General features: G+C 40.6%; 1 pseudogene across 1 annotated transcript in view; it reads right to left on the bottom strand.

The window, feature by feature from the left end:
• The window catches only part of LOC145489007 (SCO-spondin-like), a 37241-nt pseudogene that overhangs the window by 1550 nt on the left and 20643 nt on the right, over positions 1–15048 (bottom strand). Inside the window, exons 19-30 of the transcript XR_014049554.1 lie at positions 13973–14143; positions 13417–13587; positions 12910–13080; positions 12438–12587; positions 11783–11982; positions 11613–11674; positions 10833–11239; positions 10395–10565; positions 9699–9869; positions 9299–9469; positions 8966–9139; positions 2257–8230 (exon numbers count right to left, since the gene is read on the bottom strand). The product of XR_014049554.1 is annotated as an SCO-spondin-like (transcript). The remainder of the gene's footprint in view (positions 1–2256; positions 8231–8965; positions 9140–9298; positions 9470–9698; positions 9870–10394; positions 10566–10832; positions 11240–11612; positions 11675–11782; positions 11983–12437; positions 12588–12909; positions 13081–13416; positions 13588–13972; positions 14144–15048) is intronic.

Here is a 15048-nt window from a genome sequence, read left to right as displayed (position 1 = left end):
TACCACAGACATGCATAGCCAAACAGAGGTCAAATGAAAACTAACAGACATTGCAAACAATAACATGTATTCTAAATTAATTTGTTGAAAGTGGATAACACCTCAGAGAAGAATGTGAATAATAATGTGAATAAACATAAACAAAGAAATCTTCAAAAAAAATTACAGGCAAGCCATAGAATTTGTAAAACAGCTTTTCAGAGAGTAATAATATTAGTTACTCAATAATTTTATTGTAGTTGTCAGCTGTAACAACCACTGCTAAAATCAACCAGTCCTTTACATGTTTTGATAAGGAGTCTTCAATTTAGCAGTTACTCAATTATCAATATTTATTTGCCAAATTATATTCACTTTCTTAGCAATTAATATGTCAAGACACTGTGGCCACAACAGCAGAGTTTTTGTTCAGCATGTCAATAAAAATTCATTGGACTACAAAATGAAGTCTCTTGTTGTTTTGAAATGGTTAAAGGAGATGGTCACTCCAAAACAGGTAAATAAACGTATATTTTTTTTGTCAATGCTAATAAAAACCTCGCACTGAGTTTAGCCACTCACCAAAGTTTCAGCCTCTAAAGTGCAGGTTTTCCTTATGAAATCCGTCTCCAAAGAAGCCCAAAATTTGACACGGTTACCCCAATTTGAACAGTACTTAGCAGCCAGGCTGCATTTCTGTTACATCATTCCGTCCAAGAGATTTTGTCCAAATGGCTTCCAACAAGCCTTTTAACTACCACTCTGGGTTATGGCTGCTCTTGAGCCATATTATTTTGAGCCAAACATGCTCTAGACTCAGAAATGATAGCATTGAAGATAGTGAAGTGGATAATCGCTTGGAAAAAATACATTTTGATGCAAGTCAGTTGCAGGTTTTTCTTCCTTCCCTTCTCCTTTTAGAAAAAAACTTTTCTTTACAATTGAAATGTAGAAATATCTTAAAATATACATGCACATGTAGTACAAGAATGAATGAAATGATAAGTCATCTTCATTCAGAAGTGTTCTCGCTCTCCTGAAAAATTACTGTATTTCCTCAGTTGGCCCCTTTCCCTCTATAAAGAGTCCAACCTGTTGATCTATTTTTACTTGTTGTTCAGTACCCCTATCAGGGAAGATAACATACAATGTACTTACTTTGTTACTTGTGCCTATGAACTGGCAAGATTGCCATGTTGTAGCATGCATCTCCCTACCCCCTTATTAAACCTATGCCAATCTTTTTTTGATCCTAATGATCTAAATGGCAGGGTGTTGTCTAGAATGTGACACCATTCTCACATTATCACAGAACAATCTCTTCCACTGATCCTCATGCCCATCTGTATAAGGACACCAACCCAACCCCTGCCCTAGTACAATTTTCCTTACAAATTTTCAATAACGATGAAAATTGCAGTTTGCTTGAATTTTTTGAAAGGGGAGAAGGAAGGGGGAGGGGAGTGTTAAATGATGAATTTTAGTCCGAATTTCCTTTCAACTCTTTCTATCCAGTATCATTTATAATTAGCCCCAATCTCTTTCTTTTTTCTGTTTAGATCCATATGATGGGTTATCATATTACAGTGTAGCAGTGAAACAGCAGCTCAACACTCTTTCAGCCTAAATTTCTAAGCTCTTCCAGTTGAGGTCAAAAAGGACAGAATTTCCTGGTGGTGTCCACGACAAATTTATACAGATCATCTGATTGTTTTGTACAATCCCAGAACTTTGAATTGGAAGTATTGATAATATCGAGTCTCCATTCTAATAAGGAAGTCTTTCGAATTTCCTTTTCAACCTACAAATTGCAGTTTTGATATTTGATATTACTATAAAGTCCTTCTTCCAAAGAGCTTCACCTTCTTACATATATGTAAGGGCAAAAATCAGGAAGTCCAGCTGGGGTTTCAAAGAGGAAATACAGTAAAAACATAAAATATAACCAAATGAAATGTTATCTACTTTAAAACTAATTTAGTTACTGGGCCAATGAAAGCATTTTAAATTATTTTTATGTCTGTGGTATTTCAAAATAAAAAGCAGAACTTGGTTTACATCATGGAATGCAATGATCAACTCAAAACTAATTCTTAACCTGGGGAACCCTGGGAAATAATAGTGAATCATGAAGAGGGTGGAGAGTGTGGGGGTGGGGGAGGGAGGGAGGGATTGAGAAAGTCATTACAGTATGTTCCACTCTGGTGCCCAAAGGAACAACTGTCAAGCTACCAACCACAAAGAAAAAAAGTGGACAAGTATCATTATGTAGTTTGCCTAGTGTAAAAGCACTGATGCTTTGAGAACCTGTCAAGCCATTGTGAAAAGGTAGTAATCAGTGACGGATCAGTTATGGTCTGCTTCAACTGGTTTACTTTTGGTGAAGTCTGTGTTGAGGCTGGTTGAAGAACATCATGTGAGTTCTGTTGAGGTCAAGAAATACCATAGTGACTACTGTAGGGGCGAGTACTGTAGTTGTTGGTGCAAGTTGAGTAGAGTCTGTTCTTAGTTAGTTTGGTGGTCACTTATTGAAAGTGTGTTGTACTATACAGCTGTAGGTTTTAATTTGAATGGAATTAAATCAGTACTTTGGTCTAGTTATTTTTTTTTCCAAAGGTACAGTACAAAAGGGAACCTTCCCATTTTCTCTATTTATTCCATGAACTTTCCCTGATTTTGAAAGACGAAAATTTCCCTGACTTTTTTTGGATCCTATAATAATAGTGCATTAATTAAGAAGGAAAAAAAAGTGGTGCATTTTAATTCTTTTTCTGCTGTAGAATTTGATGACTCGAGTACCCTGTAGGGATGCCCTTGGGGGATTCCCCTGAAGGAACCAGGTTAAGTTTTGATTTGATCATTGCATAAGAACACAAATGTTTACCTGGTCCTGGATTGCAAAAAGAGTCATCATTCTAGAATAAACTTGTCGATGATATCCTCCTCCTGTCTTGTCCTCAGGTATTTTGTCTTCAGCTACTGTCTTCGGCTACTGTACAAATGTTTATGGTGAAGAACTTTGACCTCTAACAGTCCAACGGCTCTACTCAACTCTTAAAGAAGTCCTCCTGATAAAAAAGTACCCTTCAAAACAAATGAGGAGCAAAATAAAAGGTCAAGAGGTTGGAATTTATAAGAGAATGGAAATGTAGAATGTCACGAGCCATAGGAGTCCGTGTAGGCCTGTCACCCAATTTAACACATTTTGTTTTTTTCTCGTGTCGACTTCACTTGGCTTAAAGCAACCAATCAGCAAAACCGTTCGCCAGGCGAACAGCTGGAAGAGCATAAACAGTGGTGTGACTACAGTGGGATTTTTTTTGTCTCCATGCTTGTGGGCAGGTTTCACTCTCTGTCCCGCTAATCCGCCTGTTCTGCAGGCTACATGACCCGTGAAAGTACATGTACTTTGTCAAATATTTTTGCAAAAGGGCAATTCCTGAGAAACACTAAAAAGCAAGCCCAACAAACCCACTCCAAACTTATTTACCAATTCTGACAGGGGTTACATATCGGCAGTGAAAGACTGCCGATATGAAGAAAGTTTTCACTCACAATGCTTTCAAGACTGACAGCTGGACACAAAGCTTATGAAGGCTTATTCTTCTTTCACATATTCATCAAACCCCTTTTCCTGATTGCAGATGCCTCTTGTTCACACACTGCGGCTTGTTTCCACTTGTTCTGCTACTCGTCCCCATTTCGAATTTGTCAAACAAAGTTGAAAAATTCAGCCTAAACTTTTTCAGTAGTAAACCAAACTTACCACATGTACAATTCACTACACTGTCCCCTTAAGTTTCATAGAAATCTTTCAAATCTACATATCCTTTAACATTGTTCAAAGAGGAGGAATTTACTTAGAAAAAAGTCAAATAGTTTTGACTTGTTGTGATTTTAAATTACATGTATCCTTGTTTCACTGTACTAATTACTAAATATCTGCTTATTTTAATGATTTCAGGGCTCAAAAATAGAGATTCTCTGGTCACCAATGAGATCCAAAATCGAGTGTTTGCGACCAGAAATTAAGAGCAGCTTGCTGTAACAATCACCTATACCTATGTAGGATAGAAAAAAAATGATTTTCTCAAACTTTGTCAGGAAGAAGATTTTCAGTAACTTGTTTCAAAACTGTGACTTTGAGGTTGTTTGGATATTATTTTCTTTTTGAGATAGCCTTACATGTACATATTTTGCCCTGCAAAAAGCAAAATGCAACCCTAAAATTACACTTTTTACAAATGCTAGATAGCCAAAATAACAAGTGTGGCTGGAAAAGCTAACCCATAATACTAAAATATCATCTTTTAGCAGTTATTGAGCACTGTCAGATTTGTATGTAATTGAAACCTGAATTTTCATCAAATTTTCAAAATTATATGCTTTGATAGTGTTGTGTCGTATGAAAATTTAGTTCAAGTTGGTGGACCAATTTCATGGTACATGGTTTGCATGTACCTGTCAAAACAATTTTCCTGGTTAAAAGTATCCCTTAATCTAAATTTTTATTGCAAAACTAGCTTGGGCAAAACAAAAAATGAAATTATAAAACACACACAAAAATTGAGAGCATCTTGAAGACTAGGCACTTAAGATAATTGCCTGACATTTTGACCTTTCACACCATGATCATTATCTCCAACATTGATCCAGAAATGTTTGCCTGTATCTCTAATTCTAGTAAAATTGTCTCTAGGTCTTTAAGATCAGTTACTGTAATTGAAAATACAAAACATTCTTAAATGCTACCAGGTCTGAAACAGCTAGGGTATTGATTTAAGGTGGCTCCCTAGAGTATTAACGAACACCCTCCCTAAAGAGCACGAGTTAGAAAAGGAAACTTAGTTAATTTCTCTTAAAGTTTTCCCTGTAGAGATTTACCAGTATGGGCACTGTTACAATAAGGCTTATTTTTTGGTTGTAAATTTTTGGATTAAGGCCTTTAGCATGGCACCATCTCATCTAAAAACAGGCAGATGTATTTCTCATTTTGGCCTAAACTCCTTAATATTTATACTTTCCTTCGGTGAAATTTTTCATACTTTGCCACATCATGGAAATGATATTGCCTGACATTTTGAATTGGTAAAAAGTCAAGGTTGTTCGACCGTTTTTCCAATCTTCTGTAATTTGTCATTCTTCAAAATATATCACATTAGCTGAGACAGATTTTAACATTTTTAAAATAGGGTATTTTATAGGAATTGTATGTGATTACAACTGAGCCAGATTTAAAAAAAAAATTCACCAAAGGAAACACACAAAAATTCACTGTCAGCTTTGCGTTTTGTCCTCATAATGATGTCATAACAATCCAAAAACACTTACGTTTTGCTTTGAGCGTGCTCAGATTAATTGAGCTTTCGTCCTATGCATGCATGCAATTGTAAAACTATAGGGAGCCACCTTAAGGGTCAGTACATTAACAAGGTAGGAAAAATCGTAGCCAAAAAAAATCAATTTTGCTCTTAAATAGGGTAAGGGTTTTTGGAAGTGCCCCTACTCAATTTTTCTGGGAGTACCCCCTCCCCTGTGGGCATAGGGAGGGGATGTGGTGGTTTCAAATTGACTCATACAAATATGTACATTACAAGTAAAACCATTTCAAACAAATTAATTTCAAAACATATAGCAGTTTACACATAAGCTTAATTGCCATGTTCTGTCTCATTCCAGATAAATTACTCTAAAATATCTCGTTATGATTAAACAAAGACAGTCAAATAATCCATCTGAGATAAAATTATTCACCTTCTAAGGCAGATATAGACATTATATTTTATTATCCGTGGGAGAAGGGGGAGCGGGGGGCAACACTCGCAAACCACTGAAGATACCGCCGGTGGGGGGTGGGCAACACTCACGAAAATACACATATGGTGTGGGGGGGGGGGGGGGGGACATACATGGTGATGTTTCACACAGAACGAAGCTATCTTAGAAGCAAGCGGGAACCCGATCAAAAGGGGAAGAAATACATATTACTACAGTTAACAATGGAAATAAATCAAATATATTTTGTTTGTCCAATTAGCTTACTGTGTACCTGCAATCCGAGTTCAATCGCTCGCCAACAAAGCTCTCCTGCTCCAAGCAAAGTTCTCCCTGAATATACAACAGGTTCACTGATAAGGAGAAAGTCCTCAATACGAACAAAACATGAACGCACCACAAGGAAAGGTACTAAATACACAGTGAATAAGAACAAACCTGTTAGTCTGCCTTTTTTCGGTCTCGTTCAACTTTCGCGGTTCAACAACATGGCCGAACTATTGTTGCAAAGAATGCTGGGAGCGTTCGCTCATCTCGCGCGTTACCCGCGCGAGTTGTTGTCGTGATATACCTTTTGGGGCAACATATACCTATATAACCCATATAAAGCCTGGTTCTCATATCCCGCCGACCTACCTGCGACGTAGTCGTCGGTCGCAACTGAAAATGTTCGGCGATCTGTTCCAGTGGGTCCCGGCGCATCCGCGATGGATCGCCGACGCACTCAAATTTGCGCGTAATGCAGATCGAATGGGCGCAATTTTCGACCATTCCACCTGTAAATATGGATGGAATCGTCGTTGCGCCGTAGGTGATGTTCACATGTAATATTTTCATCGCTGACAATCGTCGACAACCGCCGGCTTGCCTGCGAAGTTGAACTCAGCTCAACTTCGCAGGCAAACTGGCGGTTACTGCCTGGGACAGATTATGATTCGACGATAAATGTTCACATGTGCCGTAACGATGTCCCAGGTAGGTTTCAGGGAGAACCTCTCCCCCGGGATATTTTGATTGACTCTCATTCATACCTGCACAGATTGATACTTTAGTTGAAGTCTGTTGTGACCGGACCAAACCTCCCTCTACGTACCTCCTGGCAGGAAATTTATAGGTAGTTAGATAGTCAGCCATTATATTAAGCATTTTTACAAATAATAATAACTTGAGTTTGTTACCAAGCAAGGGCAAGACGCACGAGAATTCCTCTCATGGCTAACCCTGAAATGAAGAAAACTACAAGACCGAAGAATTCTATCACACTGCTAAAACTCTCAAACCTGGTTGTAATGGCGTTTTGTCATCTCGCGCTAACAAAATCGGCTATCTTCCGGAAGGGGGTGTTCCACAAACATTTGGATGGGGGTGTGCGGCCAGTCGACGCTTTAAATCAAAAAACGCTATTTTCCCTACTCTTTTTCAAACCTGCTCCTTGCATGTAAATCGATATACACTATAATTATTCAGTCAAGTGCCTAGGTTCAAATTAGAGACACATGTAGTTTTATCGACAGGCTAATCTTGCATTGGGAAATGTGCTATGGAAAAATGACAGACCTTGCATCAGTTATAGAGTTTTTTTACGTCCATTACTTAATCTTTTCAAAACAAAACAAAAATAGCGTTCAAGAGGAAAAAAAAAAAAAAAAAAAACAGAAAAAAAAATTGGAGTCCCTCTGCGGGGGCGCTGAACGCCATACCCTTCCGAACCGAAGCTCGGAAATGTAACCACTGGGCTACAGGGGGAATCCTTGAATTGGGTAGCAAATTTAATGCTACCTATATACACATGAAATGCAGTTTTTATTGACAGGTTAATCTTGCATTGGGAAACGTGCTATGAAATCATACCAGATCTTTTACCACTTTCCCTAAAGGAAGGAATATCAGGAAAACAGAACCCGCATTAAAAGACGAAAATAGTACATAACACACATCATGATCTGCGCTTTGATATATTTATTTACTTTTACAATAAATTAGAAAAAAATGGTTTGGAAAAGAAAATGAAGCAAAAGCTAAACTCAGAAATAAGAACTTTGACAGGAAAGATGAAGGAAAATAAGTCCTATTAGTTGAGATCTCCTTGTGGACCGCTGTGTTGCCTTGCATATATTATACTTAAAATATTTTTACTCGTAAAACATTATTTTACTATTTTTCGTTGATAAGCCATTGACAATTCGGTCATCCAACATTTACAAAGAAACCTCATATACATAGTAGTAATTGTCCAGACCGACACCGAAATTACACTGGGTCGCCCTCGGTCCTCCGTTAGAAGGAGAATTTTGCGCTCCGTAACAATTTCTATAGCCTTCCACTCCAAAGTATCTGTACCGCTTCTTTACTGCTAAAAGAGCACATTTCTTTATAATCTTTTCCATTTGAGGGGCAAAGTGAGCAAACCAGTCGATCTCGTCAGTATAACTGCTTAGGAAAACTGAAGGATAGCTCTCATAGCAGCCTATTCCAGCTGGAAGAGAGAAAAAAAAAATACAAACGTGACTTCGACTTGATAGGCTAAGTTTGCATACGAGCCAAGTGGCCCATCAGAGCCGCCCCTTATCTCCGGTTTGCGTAGCATGAAGCGATTATGAGTATATTTATTCCTTCCTTGGATGGGGTGCTCGTCCATCGCATGGTCCCCCTCAGCATTAAATTCGACGTACCCATTTGTACACCTGAATGGAGAGAGGCACTGTAAGAGTACAGTGTCTTGGCCAAGAACACAACACAGTGTCTTCGGCCAGGGTTCAAACCTGGACCACTGGATCTGGAGTCCAGGGCACTAACCATGACGCCACCGCGCCTCACACAATTATTTAATAGACTTGCATTACACGTAAAGCGCTAAATAAACAACATGGCCTGGTTGCTCAAGGAAGGTTACATGTATTCTAACCTAGGACCATCACTGACTTTGAATTCATGGTTACAAATCCCAACAGAGCCTATTGTTTTGTTCACACAGCTCCCTCCCTTTCTTTGTTTTTTTTATTGAATTGGTTCTCGCCCTTGCTGCGAGGGTTTTTATCTGAGTTCTCTGGTTTTCCTCCCACAACAAAAACCAAGACTTTCCAAACGTTTTTATTCTTCCCAACCCTCCCTTCGTCCCAACTTTCTACCCCTATGCCTCCCTCCCTCCAAAAAAAGTAAAAAGAAATGGTCTTAGTTTACTGAAAGACCACGGACAGGACTTAACACCTACCTATACAAACTTCACCAGTGACGCACGACTTTCTTTCCCTGTGTCTTCCTTCACAAGGACTTCCACCGTTGGCCGGTGCAGGATTGTCGCAGTGCCGCTCGCGTGACATTATACCAGCGCCACATGTCACGCTGCATTCCGTCCAGTTGCTCCATTTAGACCAACCACCATTGACTGCGTGACGTAAAAAAAAAAAAAAACTTGATGTCAGCGAGAAGTTCGGTTTTCTTAAATACGTTTTAAATTTGATACAAAAGCTACCAAAGTGAATGGCGTACCAATCGACCTTTCAGAAGAAATTACATGACGGACAAGACATGTTAAAGTACTAACCTGGGCATTTATTTACAGCACACTCCTTTGACTCATGATAGTCTGAGCCACAGCCTTTCCCACCATTAAAGGGAGGTGGGTTTGTACAGGAACGAAAGCGTTCTATCACGCCACCACCACAAGTTTTCCCACAGGAAGACCAAGAACCCCAGACACTCCAACCGCCGTCCACTGCGAACGAAAATTTTTAACTTTTTAGTATGATGCTCTGACAAACAGTATCCTCGAAGCCGGAGAAATCTAGACGCACGAATGATTGCCTACCTATCCTCGTCTTCTCCATTTAAAAGATGAGACAACAGAGCAAACAATCAGCCATTAGCTCCTATGGCTACGTGGTAGCCTGGATAAAAATGGTAGTCTATATAATTGCAAAAACTTGGCCAGCAGTTGTTCTTACCGGGGCACGAGTGCGTGTTGCACTCACGACTTTCCTGCGGATCCCCGTGGCACTCTTTCCCGCCATGTCTGGGCGCCGGTTCGGTGCAGCTCCGAGAGCGCTCCTGAAAACCTGTTCCGCAGGATCGATTACAAGGCGTCCATGTGCTCCAGCTTGACCAACCACCATCAACTGTAAAAATACCGGAAGAAGATATTTTATAGGTTGATAAGAATTTTCGTTTACTTTTGATATATGTACAAGAGATCACCTTCCTTAGTAGTTGAAGTCGGCTGCCTGCATATTGTGAATTGCAACCTTCACAGTGAGACAGTACTGCGTGGCTACCAATATATAATTAAAGACGTTTCAATTTACAGCGATTTTCAGTGTAAGTATAACATAACCGACAAAAAGACAGACAGACAGAACACTAAACCAAAAAAACAGACCGTGATAATGACTGAGAGACAGACAATGAGACAGAAAAGCTGGCAAACGGACAGAAACTGACTACATGACAGAGATTGGCAGACAGACAAACAGACAGACGGACTGACCGATGTGTGCAGAGAGATGAACCAAAACTCAAACCGTGAAACAGACAGAGACAGACAGACTGACGGACACAACAGACAGACAGACAGACAGACAGACAGATGAACGAACGGACAGACGGACAGACAGATGACAGGACTGCAGAATACACTTGCTAACCTGGGCATTTATTTACAGCACACTCCTTAGACTCATGATAGTGCGAGCCACAGCCTTTCCCACCACTAAAGGGAGGTGGATTTGTATAGGAACGAATGCGTTCTCTGACGCCACTACCACAGAGTTTATCACAGGGAGACCAAAAGCTCCAAGCACTCCAGCCGCCATCCACTGTAACAGAGATAACTTGCTTAACCCCAAGTAATACATCTGAAGGGGACAAATCTATTTATTTGACTACAAACTGAAAGGAGCTGAGCTGGTTGCAAGTTTTTTCCACAAGAACAGCAACAGCAGATTGCAGAACTCAACTGAAATTATGAAGTTAGAAATCCTGAGCACTCCAAAGAAACGAAGAGGAACAGCTTCCTGGCAAAAGTTTAATTCTTAAGACTGACAAAAAAAAATACCTCAATTACTCGCCTACTCTATACTTACCAGGGCATGAATGTGTATTGCACCAACGGCTTTCCCGCGCTTCTCCATCGCAAGATTTCCCGCCATAACTGGGCGTAGGTCGCGTGCAGCTCCTTGAGTGTGCCTGAATACCGGTTCCACAGGATTTACTACAGGGCTTCCAGTCACTCCAACTTGACCAACCACCGTCGACTATAAAATACAGCAGTAAAACAAGACGAAGTAAGATCGCAATGCTTAATGTATTCATACTCCGTTTCAACTGAGTTAGATGCGTTTTCATTTTTGCGCTTGCCACAAAACAATGTATATTTAACTCATCTTCAAGACAAAGCGAATGCTGCGGTGTACGAAGAAGTATTTCGTAGACGCAACACTTTATCCAGCTTGTTTTGATTTTAACATTTGCTATGATTTTTATGAAAATTCTACAGTAGATTAAACATCAAGGCAGAACTACCTATGCATTACAAGTCAGGTATACGTGTAATTCTAGCTTCCTCAGTTTTCCTTGAGCTCTGACGAATTTTCCTTGCGCTCCGTTATTGCCTGGCTCGGAAGAAGCCACAATAAAAAGTTCTGTAATATCAACCTATGTCCACAGCCATAAGACTAAAGCTCTTTCTTAACGAACAATTTGCATAACTTCTCACAGAAAAAACAAGGCATAAAATGAAACAGGTTGTATATACTTGGACAAGGGTCCTCTGTACACGCCTGTTGTTTCTGTGCGTCTCCATGGCAAGACATTCCGCCATGTTTAGGCGAGGGATTTGTGCAAGAGCGAGAAAGGATCTCTACTCCACTGCCACAAGATACACTGCAAGGTTTTGCCACAGACCAGCTTGACCATCCACCAGGAACTGAGTAATATAGAAAGAATAAAGACATAATTTATAGTGTATGATATCAGTGTTGCATAGTCCTCAACATTGCTTTTCAAACCCAAAGCCCAATAAAGATATACATACACGTAGCAGAGTGAATACAAAGTACTTATTTGGACAGGGTTTCTTTGTGCACGCTTGTTGTTTCTGGTCATCTCCTTGGCAAGATCGTCCGCCATATTTAGGCGCGGGATTCGTGCAACTACGAGAAAGAATTTCCACTCCACTACCACAAGTAACGCTACATGATGTCGACACAGACCAGCTTGACCATCCGCCATGAACTATGTAATACAGAAAGACCGATGTCAATTGACATTCAACTGACATGATCTTTAGTGAAAAAGACTGATTCGAAATGACCCTAGCCATTGTAAGCCACACATATAAACACAACACAAAAAGGAGGGGCGTGGGGAGGGGGAGGCAAAGTCGAATTGCAATTTTTTCAAATTTTAAGGGGCAGTCCAAAAGTACTTACTTGGGCAAGGGTTCCTGCTACATGCCTGTTCCTTTCGCCCCGCCCCAGAGCAAGATCTTCCACCATGTTTAGGTGCCGGATTTGTGCAGGTACGAGAAAAAATTTCTACCCCACTCCCGCAAGTTACACTGCAGGGTGTCGACACAGACCAGCTTGACCAACTGCCATCAACTAAGTAATGAAGAAAGGATAAAAAATGGTCAAAAGAGGTGTTATTTTGTAGCATGCTCAGCGGAGATTGTTTGAGAGTTGTATTACACTCGTTGTTTTCCCGCGCTGCTCCTTCGCAAAGTTTCCCGCCAAAACTAGGCGCTGGACTCGTGCAGCTCCGAGAACGCTCTTGAAAGCCGGTTCCACAGGGTTTATTGCGGGAATTCCATGCGCTCCAACTTGACCAACCACCGTGAACTGTTCAACGGGAAAGGAAATTAACAAATGCTTTTCTCAAAAATTTTGTCAGCGCTCTCATCTCTATATATTCTATGAGCTTGTAACACTCTAAGCAGCTATAGTCGGTTATCAGCTTTGTAATTTCAAAGCGTTCCGTTACGAAAACGTCAATGAATTAAGTTTTCCCGTCTTCTTACAAGGGAAGAGTAGTCCATTATCCACTATATATTCCATAACAAAAATCGGTATTTTGCTGATGTATTGTATGGAAAATTCATTCTTAAAGGCAGGAATAGTTGACACACTAAACTGTAATTCCACGAAACGTTTCATTTCTTACCCGGGCAAGGTTGTTTCTTGCACACTTGTCTTTCCAACCCACTTCCAGGGCAAGATTTCCCACCATGAAGAGGAGGCGGTCGCGTGCAGCTTCGAGAACGTTGTCGTGAACCAGCTCCACAAGTTTTCGTGCATGAAGTCCATCTACTCCAACTTGACCAACCACCGTCAACTGTAAATTAAAATACCAGATCAGATGAAAATTAGTTTTCGGCGAAGAGGAAACTGAATAACTAGTTCCTGGGTAAGATCTTCCGCCATGTTTAGGAGTAGGACTTGCGCAAGTACGAGAAACGGTACATGATTTTGCCACAGATCAGCTCGACTGTCTAGCGGGGAGTAAACGAAAGTACACGATAATCGACTCTCACTTTAAACTTTCTTAACTCCCTGTTACATAAGATTTACAATCGCATTTTCCGAAAGCACAAAACCAAAACATAGGTTAGGTTTTTAACCATATTAAGCTCTTTTCACGTAGCAGGAAAGTTATCTTTTTTTCCCTTACCCGGACACGAGTGCGTGTTACACACGCGTTGTTCATTGGCCGCTCCTGGACAAGATTTCCCGCCATTTCGAGGTCGTGGATTGGTGCAGCTCCGTGATCTTCCTTGTGTCCCAACATCGCACGGCTTGCTGCAGCTTGACCAAACACCCCAACCTGACCAGCCGCCATGAACTACAGAATGAAAGAGCAATAATTAATTATGACAAACAAGTGGAGGCACTTATCTGTCTGTCTGTCTGTCTGTCTGTCTGTCTGTCTGTCTGTCTGTCTATCTGTTACGTTTCACGGTAAAGTTGCCACCCCATTCATTATGTTTAATCTATAGGAAAACCAAGAACGAGAGTCGCCGACACATGTAGTTGAATGACAAAACTTGCAAGGGAGATTTGTTCAATTATTAGCGGGCGAGCGCCAAACGAGAGAAAACACTCAACAGCCGCTCACAGCTTTTCCGGTCGGGGTGGAATAAAAAACAAAAACCTGCGTATGGAAAGTAGGAAAGGACCCAGGGCTGTGGAGACGTTAGAAGGTATTACACTACATTTTCACTTCTTACCAGGGCACGCCTGCTTGTTGCACGTTTGTGTTTGGCGCGCTACTCCTGTGCATGATCTCCCGCCATAACGTGGAGGGGGACTGGTACAGGTGCGAGAACGTTCTTGAGAACCGGTTCCACAGGACTGACTGCATGAGGTCCATCCACTTCAACTTGACCAACCGCCGTGTACTGCATTGTAACAAAAGTAAACAGAAATTAGCTGAAAGTACATGTAAGGCAGGTTCTGGAAGAAGCTAGTTTGTTGGAAAGATGACGGAAGGAAATTAATAGCACGGAAAACTGAATAATCATCTACATGTACAAAATAAGACGAGCGCTCAATGTGTTGCAAACAGAGTAGAGCAGGTTGTCAGAAGGGAAGAGCAAAGAAAAGCTGAGAAACTTTACAATTACTTCACAATGTCCACGTAGACATTCTTGCGACAAAGCGGGACAACTGTTACGAAGAAAATTACACCGAGGTCAGAGTGAAACTGGATACTACTGTGTCAAAAAGGGCGAGATTTACAAAACAAGACACCTCTATGTGTAGATTAAAGTTGACCCAGTGACATTGCGGAAGCCGAAAAGCAAACAAAGTCACACAACGATTTGTAGATCAACACTGTTATGCTTTATAGCACAAAAAGGAAATTCTTCGGACACTCCCTAACGACGTCGATGTGCTCAATATGACACAGATTTGTGAATCCTTACGTACTTCCTTTGTTAAATGGTCTGATGGAATCGGACCTAAGCAGAACCCCTGTGCCGTCAGTAACACACTGAGCTTGGCAAAGGCAGTGCAACTCTTTTGGGAGTTATATTATACTCTACTAAGCGAGAGCTGCATGAGTGATAATAATTTGACATAAATGTTCTCGAGGGTACGTATTCACCATACTTTTGAAGCAAATTAAAGCGATCGCGAATATGTTTTCAATACTCGACGTATACGACCTACGCCTGCGGACTGTTTTAGTGAACTGTTTTAGAAGTATATCAATTAAAGATTAAAGACCACACTTTGCTGTTGCATTGTGCCTGCCATATGATTACTTATCAAACAATAATAAACAACACCCTCTCCGAAC

The sequence above is a fragment of the Orbicella franksi genome, chromosome 1 (assembly GCF_964199315.1).
Source record: "Orbicella franksi chromosome 1, jaOrbFran1.1, whole genome shotgun sequence".
Classification (NCBI taxonomy): domain Eukaryota; kingdom Metazoa; phylum Cnidaria; class Anthozoa; order Scleractinia; family Merulinidae; genus Orbicella; species Orbicella franksi.
This window is presented reverse-complemented; position numbering and strand designations above follow the sequence as displayed.